Source organism: Octopus sinensis, linkage group LG10 (genome assembly GCF_006345805.1).
Source record: "Octopus sinensis linkage group LG10, ASM634580v1, whole genome shotgun sequence".
Classification (NCBI taxonomy): Eukaryota; Metazoa; Mollusca; class Cephalopoda; order Octopoda; family Octopodidae; genus Octopus; species Octopus sinensis.
The window spans coordinates 64,625,333-64,638,531 of NC_043006.1; the positions used below are offsets into that span (position 1 = coordinate 64,625,333).

The 13,199-nt window shown below is 40.1% G+C and overlaps 1 long non-coding RNA gene across 1 annotated transcript; it reads right to left on the reverse strand.

The window, feature by feature from the left end:
• Window positions 1-5,331: 5,331 nt before the first annotated feature.
• On the reverse strand, window positions 5,332-12,340 carry LOC118764981. Its single transcript, XR_005000821.1, has 4 exons — window positions 12,330-12,340; window positions 6,749-6,820; window positions 6,641-6,645; window positions 5,332-5,344 (listed from the first exon to the last, which is right to left on the reverse strand). It is a non-coding gene; the product is annotated as an uncharacterized LOC118764981 (long non-coding RNA).
• Between the last annotated feature and the right edge of the window lie 859 nt (window positions 12,341-13,199).

Genomic DNA, 13,199 nt, shown 5'->3' on the forward strand with positions numbered 1-13,199 from the left:
TACAGCTGGATGCCCTTCCTAACGCCAACCACTCTGTGAGTGTAGTGGGTGCTTTTTTCGTGCCGCCGGCACAGGTGCCAGGGGGGCTCGCAGCGGCAACGATCGGTTGGTGCTTTTTACGTGCCACCGGCACAGAAGCCAGTCATGGCGGCGCTGCAATCGGCCACGTTCGGATGGTGCTTTTTACATGCTGAAAGGAAGCAACAGAAAGTAACAACCACACTCTTACCCGCGCGTAGAGCGGGTCACCTTCAGCTAGTATATATATATATATATATATATATATACACATATATGGTGGTGGTGGTGGTAGTAGTGGTGGTGGTGGTGGTGGTGGTGGTGGTGGTGGTGGTGTGGTGGTGGTGGTGGATTCATTATGCTCCAGGAGAGAAGTAAAGAAGTTGGGGTGGAGAATGTGACGAGGGAAAAGAAATAAAAGAGAAAGAGACTATAAAAGAAGACGAGGAAACAAAAGCGTCAGAACAGAGGGGGAAGTCTGTGTCCTTCCATACATTTACGTCTGGTGGTGGTGTTGGTAGTGGTGGGCAGCTCAGTGAACAAGTGAACGGTGTTCCATTACAGTGCTGTAATTGGCGGGTATTAATCCCTTTGAAGTGGTAAAGGCATCCACCAAAGACAGACACACACACAAATATTTATATATATATATACACACACACACACATATATATGTATATACATATATATATATAACCATTCATACACGCATACGCAAATTTATATATATATATGTACACACACACACACGCATATATATATGTATATCCATATATATACACACAAATATACTTTCGTGGGATGTGTCCATGCATTTATTTATACGTATATTATTCAAAGGGTAAGATTATATTTTATATACACCTCTTCACAAAATCAGACGCACGCTCACTCACTCACACACACACACACACACACACACACACACACACACACACACACACACACATTCACAAACATATACACTGTTACACAAACATGTACACGAGCGCTCATTCTCACATACACAAACTTGTTACCAGTTCGCACATGCTTCCGGCTCATTTGAACTCATAAAAAAAGGCATTCACTGTAGTTTTCATGGAGAAAATTTTTAGCTGTAGACAGAAAGATATAAACACATCGAACCATTTCGCATTACCCAATAACCAGATTGTTGGGTGCATGCTTTTCGAAGTGGTTATCTCCTCTTCAGCTGTAGAGACCGGAGACTTAGACGCCACGAAGTGACTCGAGAGACAGGCCCCCTCTTATGATATTCCGTCATTGCTCAATAACTGGTTGCACTATTTAGCGGCTCACCGCAAATACGGGATGACAGCTCTAAGCAGTGATGAGTACAAATAAAAACCTGTTACTAGTTCAAATATGCTTGAGATGTATATTAATGCATCCGCAAAGCGCAAGCGGGTCATCGCTGGCGAGCTAAACAAAAGCTGGCCGTTGTCGAGTTGGTCGTTCGAACACAACATAGTAAGGTCAACTCACCAGAAACACAAGATACATCTCCGAAGATCTCACTCAACCAATGCAGGGTCGAGATGGATGGCGTACGCGGGTTAGAAATGTCTGAGGAACCTAGACCAGACGATGATGGTATATCTTTTCTCTTTTGTTTCACTCATAAGATCGCGGCCATGCTGGGGCACCACCTTGAAAAATTTAGTCGAATAAATAGACTCAACCTTATTTTTGAAGTGCTACTTATTCTATCGGTCTCTTTTGCCGAACAACCTTAATAAAAAGGATTGAATTTTTAAAATCGGTAATCTTTCAGTTTAGGGAGTTCAAAAAAGTAAATAAAGCCTAAATGACGACATCTATACTCACGAAGGGATTGTGCACCAGGAGAACTTTGTGGATCCCACAAATGAGGACGTCCACACGCAAAATGTGGAGCAAATGTGGAGAATTTGCGGGTGAAAATAAAATTACGGCGACAATTTGGAACGTCGGACAATATATTTGTGTCATATTCAAACAAATTCACATAGAAGAATTCTGTTCCCAAAAAATAAAGACGGTATTTTCTTTTTGGTTACCTCATTCCCATTAACAGATTGCCATTAAAAAATTGGGTTATCTCCCCACTAAAAAGTTTAGTTAATGTGGCGACAAGAGATTGGATTAAAAGAGATCTTTTTGATTCAATACTTCAACATATGGTTGACGTTTGGTCTCTTCAATAGGCAGGGTATGATTTGTTATTAAAATGTTATCAAACTGAGTAAGATGCTTAATTTTTTTTTAATTTCCATGCTTATTGATTTTTTGCAGTTTCCATGTTTACTCTTTTACTCGTTTCAATCATTTGACAGCGGCCATGCTGGAGCACCGCCTTTAGTCGAGCAAATCGACATCAGGACTTATTCTTTGTAAGCCTAGTACTTATTCTATCGGTCTATTTTGCCGAACCGCTAAGTTACGGGGACGTAACACACCAGTATCGGTTGTCAAGCGATGTGGGGGGGGGGACAAACACAGGCACACAAACACACACACACACACATATATACATATATACGACGGGTTTCTTTCAGTTTCCGTCGACCAAAGCTTTGGTCGGCCCGAGGCTATAGTAGAAAACACTTGCCCAAGGTGCCACGCGGTGGGACTGAACCCGAAACCATGTGGTTGGTAAGCAAGCTATTTACTACACAGCCACTCCTGCGCATCATTTCTTTTTTTTTTTATTGAGGGTTAAACATTTTTTGCAGTTGGATAACCAAAAGTACCGATATTTCTCGTAAAACGGGGTAGGGGTAATAACCCAATTTTTTTAATGGGGGTGAGATAACCAAAAAGTACCAAAAAGACTTTCGTTCACTTTTAATGGCTAGAGTCAATGTCTTCATTGTTTTGACAGTTGACTTATTTATTCCCCCTTGTTATTGCCCCTTCTATTTTTATTTACTTTTTAAACACCCTAAACTGAAAGATTACCTTTATCTTTTATTCTTTTACTTGTTTCAGTTATTGGAGTGCGGCCATGCTGGGGCACCGCTCTGAAAAGTTTAGTCAAACGACTTGATCTTAGTGCTTATCCTTAAAATCTAATACCTATTCTATGCGCTCTCTTTTTGCCGAACCGCTAAATTATGAGGACAGAAACAAACCAACACCTGTTGCCAAACGGTGGTGACGGCGGTGGTCCTGCACGCTCTCACACGCGCAGTGTTTCCTTATTTCTTTACTGCCCACAAGGGTTACACACATAGGGGACTAACAAAGACAGACAAACGGATTAAGTCGATTATATCGACCCCACTGCGTAACTGGTACTTATTTAATCGACCCCGAAATGATGAAAGGCAAAATCGACCTCGGCGGAATTTGAACTCAGAACGTAGCGGCAGACGAAATACCTATTTCTTTACTACCCACAAGGGGCTAAACACAGAGGGGACAGATAAGGACAGACACGCGGATTAAGTCGATTACATCGACCCCAGTGCGTAACTGGTACTTATTTAATCGACCCCGAAAGGATGAAAGGCAAAGTCGACATCGGCGGAATTTGAACTCAGAACTTAACGCAGACGAAATACCGCTAAGCATTTCGCCCGGGGTGCTAACGATTCTGCCAGCTCGCCGCCTTGCGCGCACACACACACACATACACAGTGCTTCCATCTACACGTGGGTCGAGCTATGGCTATAGTAAATGACACTTGCTCAAGATACCACGCAAACTATTACATAAACATAAGCTGCACACTCACACACATACACACACATACACACACACACACACACACACACACACACACCACACACACACACCACACACACACACACAAGACACGTACAGGCGCTTCCACACAGCTTCAGTCTACCCGTTTTCACTAACACGCTTCGGATCGATCCGGTGAATAGCCACAGGAAGATGGATTGGTGAGGAAGAAACACAAACACAGTGATAAATCAAATCCTATAAACACTGATGGAAAACTGATCTCCTTATCTTGATGTATGATCACACTTATATACAGTTTCAGAGGACCACGTTGAATCAATAAAACTGTTAATGGAAGAAAGTCAGTTATTCATTGATGAACGTGATGCTGTAAAGGGAAACAAGGAAATTGCAAACGTTGTATATATATTTGTAATATTATGTAATAAAATTGTCGTTGGGAAGACTGCAAATCAGAAAGCTCTTCTGTCAATCATTAAACAGCGGAAAATAAAGTGGTTTTGTCATGCAACACAACACCTTGATAGCCTAACTGTTGCGAATAGGGCCGTGCATGGAGAAGCTGTTAGTAAAAGCGATAAAAAAAAAAACACAAAGAAGGGAATTGAGGAACAAGGTCAAGGTACGGAGAGAGGGGAAAACGTGAGTTGGTTTTGATGATGAAATATCGACGGGAGTGCGGGGTGAATCTGTTGTCCTGCCTTTACGGTTGCCCTAGGTTATAAAATTCACATGTTTAAACCTCTTTTATTTTTTGTTTGTTTTTTCATTGGACTGTGCCCATGCTGGGGCACAGTTTTAAAGGCTTTAGTCGAACAAATCGATTCCATTGCTTATTTTTGAAATCTGGTTACTATCGTTCTCCTTTACGGAACCGCTAATTGATGGGGACGTGAACAAACCTACACCGATTGTCCAGTGGTGGTGACGAACACAAAGTTACACACACACACACACACACACATACACACACACACATATACACACACACGTCGAGTTTCCGCAGTTTCCGTCAAATCTGGTATGTATTCTGTCGTTCTCTTTTAGGGAACCGCTAATTGATGGGGACGTGAACGAACCTACACCGAGTGGTAGTGACGAACAGTCACACACATCACACCACACACACACACGCACACATATTTCACACAAACACACACACTCACACACACACATACACACACGTCGTGTCTCTGTCTACTAAATTTATTCATAATGCATTGGCTGTACCGGGGCTATAGAAGACATTGCCGAAGGTGCTGCTCAGTGGGACTGAACCAGAAACCAAATGGTTGCAAAGCGGGCTTTTAACCACACTGCATATGTAATAATAAAGTTACTAATTCTTTTTGTTCGTTCACATTGCTTACTTGATTAAGTGATTGGTACAAAGTGTGCAGAGCATTGATTGGAAAGATGCGGTGCACGAAATTTATGAATGGCATGCCTAACGAAAAAAGACCTTGAAATTTTGTAGTAATGTGGTCTGCTCAACAATGATCCATGCCTCGTGCAGCCTATTTCTCGATAAAGGTTGCCAGTGCCTTGTATAGAGATTTTGCTTGTATGTTAGAATTTTAGAGTTTTCCGCATGCCCACCCCCTTTATCCCATAGTCAGAAAGAAGTACCTGTGTCCCTATACAGGGCTTCCCAGATGCATATGAAAGAGGAAGGAAGATATTCTTAAACCGGAAATTTGGCCCAAATGCTTGCAATAAGATGGTCTCTACGAAAGGTAGTGAAGGACCAAGTGACAAGACAATGACATGGTAGAAACGAAAATGTCTTAAAGCGATGAGAAGGGAAGAAGAAAATGGCGACAACTAAGGAAGTGGTGCCATTTGAAAATACAAGTCATTTATTGGCTTAGAGATTTTAGGAAATAAAATTTTTGAAGAGTTGTAGGCGCAAATATGGATGTGTAGTGAAGAGACACGCCTGTCAATGATGTGGTATCATGTTTTGTCCTACTGCGCGGAACCTTGGACAAATATTTTCTTATTTCTTTATTGCCCACGAGGAGCTAAACATAGAGGGGACAAACAAGGACAGACAAAGGGATTAAGTCGATTACATCGATCCCAGTGCGTAACTGGTACTTAATTTATCGACCCCGAAAGGATGAAAGGCAAAGTCGACCTCGGCGGAATTTGAACTCAGAAAGTAACAGTAGGCGAAATACCGCTAAGCACTTCGCCCGTCGTGCTAACGTTTCTGCCAGCTCACCCTGAAACATAGAGGAGACAAACAAGGACAGACAAAGGGATTAAGTCGATTACATCGACCCCAGTGCGTAACTGGTACTTTAATTTATCGACCCCGAAAGGATGAAAGGCAAAGTCGACCTCGGCGGAATTTGAACTCAGAAAGTAACAGTAGGCGAAATACCTATTTCTTTACTACCCACAAGGGGCCAAACACAGAGGGAACAAACAAGGACAGACACACGGATTAAGTCGATTATATCGACCCCAGTGCGTAACTGGTACTTAATTTATCGACCCCGAAAGGATGAAAGGCAAAGTCGACCTCGGCGGAATTTGAACTCAGAAAGTAACAGTAGGCGAAATACCGCTAAGCACTTCGCCCGTCGTGCTAACGTTTCTGCCAGCTCACCCTGAAACATAGAGGAGACAAACAAGGACAGACAAAGGGATTAAGTCGATTACATCGACCCCAGTGCGTAACTGGTACTTATTTAATCGACCCCGAAAGGATGAAAGGCAAAGTTGACCTCGGCGGAATTTGAACTCAGAACGTAGCGGCAGACGAAATACCGCTAAGTATTTCGCCCGGCGTGCTAACGGTTCTGCCACTCTCGCCCTGAACAAACGTTTTCTATTATAGCCCCGGACCTGCCAACGTTTTGAGATACAACCCCAAAGATCAGCCACAGTTCTCAGCTGCTCAAAATGCACTCTGACAATCGCTGGTGTTTACATCACTGTGCTGCGAACTTGAGTTTATTCTATTCGAATTTCCAAACTCATACCAATCAACATGGGACCAGTGAATAGACAAAAATATGAAACCGCCTGATTCTAATAAACAATGCAGACAAGTGTATTCTCTGCAGGAAAAGTTAGAGATGATCAAGAAAATACCTAACCGTGGAAGTTTATGGAACGCGAGTTTGGTGCCAATAAATCTACCATTTGTTCCATTTATAAAGTGCATGGCAATGGTTCGTTCAGTACCGATGCGTTTATGCTCCTTTTTTTAAAAAATCTAACTTACGCGACGAATTTCCATAGATGTATTTCCACTTTCTGTTTGTATTTACAAGTCGTAAAGAAAGGAATCCACATTAAACGCAATTATGTAAAAAAAAAAAAAAAAAAAAAAAAGAAAGAAAGAAAAGAAAAGAAAAGAAAAAAGAGAAAACCTGCTTTCTGAGATTTATGTCAATCAATCGTTGACGTGCATTTTAGCAATCTTCACTATCTTTTTATCACGATTCATACGCTGTAAAAATCTTGCTTTTTTGTCTGATAGTCAATGGAAGGTACCTTTGTGTTTACACAATTGTTATAGTAAGAAAAACAAACTTGATGACTCGTAACAAACATACATTCACAGAACTAAGTCGGAGAGTGAATGACGACACCATTGATGTTTACTGCCCTTTCAAATCCTTTGGCGTATATCACTCATTTTTATGAGTTAAAATTATTTTGACACAGTTTAAAGTGACAGACTGAAACAAAATCTAGTAAACCGACCCGACTGACCGTCTAACTATCACGTGGTGCTTTTGGTGACTGTCAACAACAGACAGGATCTTTGTACCAGTGGCGACAACACTCCTTTGAGGCAACTTTTCTTTATAGACATGTTGCTCTTTAATAATTCAAATTCGTTTTTGATTACTGTTAACAAAATATGAAATAGACGCAGGAGTGGCTGCATGCACTGTTAAAAAGCTCGTTTTGCAACGACGTGATTTCGGGTTCAGTCCCGCTATATGGCACCTTGGGAAGATGTCTTCTACTATAGCCCCGTGGAAGCCTGTTCAATATGTGTGTGTGTGTGTTTCTGTTGTGACGTCTTTCTGTTTGACAACCGATGTTGGTTTGTTTACGTCCCATAACTTAGCAAAAGAGACGGATAAAATAAGAGTAAGTACCAGACTTTAAAAAATCTACCAAAGTAGATTTGTTTGACTAAACCCTTCAAAGTAAGGCTCCATCATAGCCGCAATCCAAATGACTGAAACAAGTAAAAGATCAAAGATGATAGTAACAGTAATATATTATTATTATTATTATTATTATTATTATTATTATTATTATTATTATTGTAATTGTTATTGTTGTTGTTGTTGTTGTTGTTGTTGCACATATCGTCAGCCACTAGGGGACATGCTCAACTGGTTAAGGTCAAACAACTGACAAGCAAATCTGTGGTATTGAGCAGAATATTTGCTGTAGCCCATCTTTTATACCAAGACAAAACAATGTACATGATAACACTTCCAATCAGTTAAGATCAGAAGCCATGAGAGCCACTGTCTGGTACTGCATCAGGGCATTATTATTATTATTATTATTATTATTAACTTCACGTTTGGGCTACCCGATAACCGAGATTTGATAGGAAGCAGGCCCAAAATTCAGGCAAGGCCTACCATTTTAGGTTGTATCTTGAGAGGGTCAGTATGCCAAAAATAACACACGCACTGGTTCTATTTCACTTCGTTATTTGTCAATCGGTTAACAATTTAGATAATTGATTGTTTGACCAATCGTTCGGTCAATCAATCAATCAGCTAGGTCTCTCATAGTCCTATCATCACCATTCGTGACCTCATCAATAAAGTGCCTTCTCTACGTTTCATTGAATAATAAGTCTAACGTTTCTGGTAAAACTCACCATATTAATTTATTTCATGAAGGTTCACCTTTGAATTCTTTCAGTCATTGGAATGTGGCCATGCTGGAGCACCACCTTTAAGGTCAAAGAGTGATACATATTCTACCGGCTTCTAATGCGGACCCGCTAAGTTAAGGGATATAAACAAGCCAACACCGGTTGTCAAGCATCAGTGGGAGACAAACACAAACACGCACACACGCATACATAATACACTCTGTGTGTGTGTGTGTGTGTGTGTGTGTGTGTGTGTGTGTGTGTGTGTGTGTGTGTGTGTGTGCGTGTGTGCATCCGTTTAGTTTGTTTGGGGCAAAAGCCTCATAATCCACTCTTAGAAGCTCTTATGCTTCTCGTTGTCGGTTACCACCTGTTAGTCTCATCTCCCAGTGCAATCCGATGGAAAGGTTATACAGCTCAGGAAAGGTTTCATTTACTGTTCAATTACAAGTTAATAATTATCGCAGCAGTTGCAAGATTGCAAGGTATTTACAGTTACATATTTACCCATAAATTAACATTTAATACATGTGCTTAATATATATATATACATATATATATATATATATGAAGAAATTTATCTATAATATTTATTGTGGCACTTACCGTTAAATTAGCAATTCATACATGTACTTCTATTTGGTTAATTTATATTGCATACAAAAATAAAAACAATTGCAGCGTGGAAGGTGTTTGTAAGCCATTTAAGAAACACACAAAAGCCGTTCGATTCACTTCAACATTTAAGTTTAATTTGTCAAAATATTTTCGTCGCTAAAATCCGCGACCTGTTCACTGACAAAAATCCGTGCTGCATCTCGGATTTTTGTCAAATTAAACTTAAATTTTGAAGTGAATCGAACGGCTTTTGTGTGTTTCTTAAATGGCTTACAAACACCTTCCACGATGCAATTGTTTTCGTTCCAGCACACGATCTCAGATCAAATCACTTGCTATGCGAGTACATCTCTGTAAAAAATAAAAACATACTACATATCTACAACTGCTTACAAAAATAGAGATTACTGTATAATTTCATTCTTTGTTCATAATTTTTTGTTTACAATATTGAAAAAAATATGCCACCAAAGAAAAGTCGTAATCTCTCCAGAAACAAGTATAAAGCAAAAAGGATTGTAGAAAACCGAAGGCGAGAGTCTGAAGAGAGAAGCAAGATAAGGTTTTCTCAAGATCAGCAAAGGCATGCTGCAGCACGTCAGACAGAGTCTCAAGAGAGAAGAGAGATGAGACTTTCCCAAGATCAGAAAATGCATGCTGCAGCACTTAATGCTGGATCATTAAATCGATGTTTTAATGATTGTACAGAGGTCCAATAGAATAGCTGTCTGAAAAACAGACTGCGTACAATTTCGTTCTTCACAACGCCTGAAGCTGTTTTCAGATATGATCCATCCCATTCTGATAAAAATGATAACGCTGTCCAAATTGGTGTGCTAAACACAAATTATCGTTTCTGCAGAGGTTTAAAATTTTCAAATGGAACAAATGATATGTGCTGCTTAGGCGGAAAGGTAACATTGCCAGCACTACCAGCTTCTTCTCAACCTCTTCTAGAAGGCACTTCCATCAGTCAAAGGATTTTCTTAACAATATCAGACAATACAACTCTGCATTTCAAATGGCATCGTTCACTGCATCTAAGAAGATAGTAAAACATAAATGTCAAAGTTCAAAGGCAAGGGATGAAATGCACTAAACGATGTCATTGGTTCCCTGTTATCCACAAATGAACAACCACAGTTCCTCCAAATTAACTTTATGAGTGATGTAGGACAACAAACCCGAAGGTGTCAAAATTTCAGATGATGGGTCGTGTTAGACACAGCGCCGACTGCTGCAAAAGAGAGTATATCCACTGACAGCTTTTCGGTGCTTTAAAAAATCACATACCCCCCCCCCCCCCCCCGCAATTTTCCATGACAGGTTAAGGCTTGAAATATTTCAAACGGACGTATAGCATATTGCTTAGTCGAATTAGCCCATCATTTACTCCACAAATGTTTTGTTGTCAAAGCTGCACTTTCCCATATTACCTGTTTCAACATAATTGTAATATATTATATACAAAGTATGGTATTTTAATCCCGAGCAACGCCGGGTATCTCTGCCAGTGCATATATATATATATATATATATATATATATATATATATAATATATATATATATATATATATATATATATATATATTATATATATATATATTATATATATATATATCTGCTGCAATTTTTGCAACTTGTAATAAAGCCTGTCTTTGTATGAAACAATTGTACTAAAAACTAATCCATTCTTGTTGCTTCTTTCTCGTATATATATATATAATATATATATATATAATTCAGTTAGAGACTATAAAAGGATGGTGTCATCCAAGGAAATACTTGTTCAATAACTAGTATTCGGTAGTATATGTGTGTGATTTTGTGGAAATTTGGCAGTTAGTTTTAGCATAGCAAACAGCTACATTCGTATTCTGTCGTTCGCTGCTTTTGCTGTTGTTATAGCTGTTAAACCCCGTTAATTCTCAAGACGTTGTTGTTTAAGGTCATTGACTTTGATATGTACTATTACTGCCTTTTTTCTCGTTTCCTCGTATTCTTTTACAGACCTGTTTAAGGTCGTTGACTTTAGACTCTGTTGCTACTATTGCTGTTTCGCTCCCAGTCAGCTTTCATCGAAGGCATTTGAGTTGTGACCATCCCATCTTAGTTTTAGATGAAGTGTATCATAATATACCAATGATCATAAATATTCCATCCGTGACTACTCCTACATTTACCAAGGCACAATGCACTTAGGACTACCTTATCCCATATGTTCTTTCTTTTTTTTTAGTAGGATGTGATTTCATGGACATTTACTTACTATTTCTAGCAAGTCAAACGGAAATATAACATTTAAACTGAGGGTAATATTATATAATCTATCACAATGTATGCATATAAATCCCAAATTTTGGGCATAGGGCCAGCAATTTCGGGGAAGAGGTGTGTCGATGTAATGAACCACAGTGCTCAACTAGTACCCATTTTATCGACCCCGAAAGGATGAAAGGCAATGTCGACCTCACTGGAATTTGAACTCAGAACGTAAATACGGACGAAATGCCGCTAAGCATTTTTACTCGGAGCGCTAACGATTCTGCCAGTTCGCCGCTTTATCATATTGTACACATATAAATATGATATATATGTGAATATGTATAAATAATATGTGCAAATATATGAGTTTGTATTTCTCTGAGTGTGTGTGTGTGTGTGTGTATAACGGAAGTAGATTCAAAATTCATATCTTCCGCCCCGGATACACAGGTATAGCTAGAATGTGTGCCGCCACCCCATACAGCAGACTCAAAAATGCCGCCCCCATAAAAGTATCACCCGTGGTGAACGATCACCTCGCTCCTTCTCACGGCTACGTTTCTGCTCGGACACTCATTAAAGAGAACTCCCGGAAAAAACGTGCGCACTGGCTGACCACCAAGCAATGGTCACGCGAGCGTGGGCAGCGGGCGCGAGCAGCGAGCTGCTTCCAATAGACGCGCTGCTCTGCTACTGCTTGCCTCTGACCGCAAGAAGCAAACAAAACTATGATCTGCGCACGTGCTCCGCGACTTGACCTCGCGCGCATCGGCGAAACAGGGTCGAGGGGGTGAAGTATGTGCGAGAATTGCATAGACGGGTATTGGGTCACCAAACGTGCTAACAGCATATTTTTAAACGATGGTGGTAGTAGAGTGGACAAACACACACATTAACATATATTATGGGCTTCCACATAGTTTCTGACAACCAAACTCACTCACAAGACGTTGGTCCACCCAGCGTTATAATACAAGGCACGGATCTTATCGCTTTGGCTGTGAGCATTTCCAAAAATTGAAGTTTACCGAAAATTTAAAAATTTACCACAATAATACAAGTCTATCTATCCGCTCAGTCGAAGTCGACTCTCGGTTACTCGTTGGATCAGTGTCCTCCAGTCAGTTCTATCCTGGGCCGCTTCCTTCAGATTGGCGATGTCCATTCCGGTATCACTCTTGATGGTGTCAAGCCAGCGGGTTCTTGGTCGGCCTCTTCCTCTCTTGCCACTGACCATTCCGAGCATCATGTCCTTCCCCAGGGATTTTCTCCGCATAATATGGCCGAAATATGCCAATCTATGCTTGGTGATCCTAGCTTCTAGCGACATTTTCGGCCTAATCTGCTTAAGAACTTCTCCATTGGTGAGCTTCGCTGTCCATGGAATCCGTACTTGCCCAAATTGAATTGCTGGAGTTATTTCATTTTTTTTTTCCCCATTAAAATGTTTTTAAAAAGTTATAGAGGTTTAAAGTTTGATCATTTTCACCCAGTCACGAAATAGGATTTGGAAGCTGTCGTTTTGTGCATGACTGCACATTTTGTCGTCAACATCCTGAAAATAGCACTTATTGTCAATATTTGTAAACAACACGTTTTATGTCTCCGGTAATTTCCTTTCATGTAAATAAGTATTTATGTTAATTTAAAAGATTTACCCCCCAAATCTTATTTAGCTGTTATTTTTAGCACACAGCACAACCACCTCAATGCTCAACGATGAAAAGAAA